Source organism: Somniosus microcephalus, chromosome 10, assembly GCF_052327205.1.
Source record: "Somniosus microcephalus isolate GS21.2 chromosome 10, FLI_Smic_1.0, whole genome shotgun sequence".
Taxonomy (NCBI): Eukaryota; Metazoa; Chordata; class Chondrichthyes; order Squaliformes; family Somniosidae; genus Somniosus; species Somniosus microcephalus.
This window is the reverse complement of record NC_140996.1, coordinates 162,538,325-162,540,186: the sequence shown is the minus strand read 5'-3', so window position 1 is coordinate 162,540,186 and position 1,862 is coordinate 162,538,325.

Genomic DNA, 1,862 nt, shown 5'->3' with positions numbered 1-1,862 from the left:
CGGTGCGCCGGGCCTCTTCCCGCGCATTCAGGAGGCGTGGGGAAGAGAGAGAGAGAGACAGACTGGGGGGGTGCGAGTTAGACGCCGCGCGCACCTGCTCCGCAGAGCCGCACCAGCCTTTACTAAGATGGCGGCGGTAGTGGCGCTCGGCTGAGGCCCGCCCCTCCAGCCTTCACAAAGATGCGGCGATCGGGGGCCGTTGTTGACTGGGGCCGGGAGTTGCCTAGCTCAGGCGTGGGTGCGGAGGAGAGGCCGAGGCCTTCGAGGCCTACCTGGAAAAACGGGAAAGGTAGGAAAATTAATGAGATTAGATAAAAGATTAGAAAGTAATTAACTTTTTTAAAAACAATAGTGTTTTAAAAGCAACGTTTTTTTAAAGATGCAGAAAGCGGGAAAAAGAAAGGAAAAGTTTGGAATCAAGATGCGGCGACTCACCTCGGTTCAGAACGATAAGGCCCGCCCACACATGCACCGATTGGTCGACGTCAGGTCACCGAAGCGTAGGATTGGTCCAATCGTCCCGTCACTCGACCGTAGGAGGGCCCGCCGCACGCCGCCAGGAACCCCACCTATGATTGGTCGACCTCGACGTCACTCGATGCTAATGAGCGGATATGAGCAGAATGTTGAATGTTTTTTGGATACCGCGGGGCGCAATTTTTGTCCGGCCGAAACGTAAATATGCTTAGGACGGTTCTGGAATCGTCAGCTTTCTTTTGACGTAACGCACGTGTAGGTACGCTCTATAACTTTCGAGTTAATTCAAGACAGACAGACAGAAAGACAGACGGAATGACAGACAGAAGTATCCTTTTATATATATAAGATGATTGTGGAACTAAGTTACGTAGCCCAGATTTTGCTGCTACTACATAAATCAGCACGCACTCATCTGTCAGGGGCACACTTCTGGCAGTGGGAAATAATGGCCCTAACAAACTTTGCATTGCTAGACCTGCCCCCCTCCCCCTAATTTCCCTATGCTCCCTGCGCAAGGAGGTTGGCCAATGGCACAATTCACTGAGGACTTACAAACTCTGGCAAGGAAGCTGCTCTTAAGGGGCCTGCTTGGCAATAAAAAGAGAGCGTCTACAGTGGAAGGACAGTCACTGCTGTGAGGACAGGCTGTGCTTAAACCTCAAGATGAATTGTTTGCAATGAAGCAGCGGGAAGGAGACACCCTCAGAGAAGTCATTGAAGATCCTGTTGCAGGTGGTGCAGAAACGAGTGTTACCTTTTCTAGAAAAGAAGGCTACCACCTATTAAAGCGAGGTCCACTCTGCATGGCTGCAGGTCCTACAGCAAGTTAATGCAATCTCCCTGATTGGACCTGGGAGTGAAAGCGAAAGAAGTCTAACTGGCATTAAAGAGAAGTGATAGTTGAAGTGTGCGTATGTTTGAATATATTATTACTACATAGTAGGCAGACTAGGCATATCATGCATGGACTGCTGCATGCTCATGAAGATCGCGTGCAAGCATGGAGATATCATTTTGCCCCTTTCTCCATACTTATTTATTACACAAAAGCTGTAGGAACAAATTTTCCAAGGGCCAGCACAAATAGCATGCATATTGCTTTGCAATGCCCTCACACAGATGTTTGGGGCACTCAGACAATTTCTAACATCTTCATAAATTGTACTGTCCATAACGATAAAGAGAGGGGAACAGGTCAGGTGATGGGCCTGCTATGTTAAACAACTGTCACAATTTCAAGAAATGACCCTGGCCTGATTTGGACATGAACCATTGAGCGTTTAGGCCATGGTGAGTCTGGAACTGTGGTATCTCCACCCTGCAATTATTCAGCATTTATATTAGCCTTTCTATTCTCAAGCACTTTCTCAATTATCACTGAT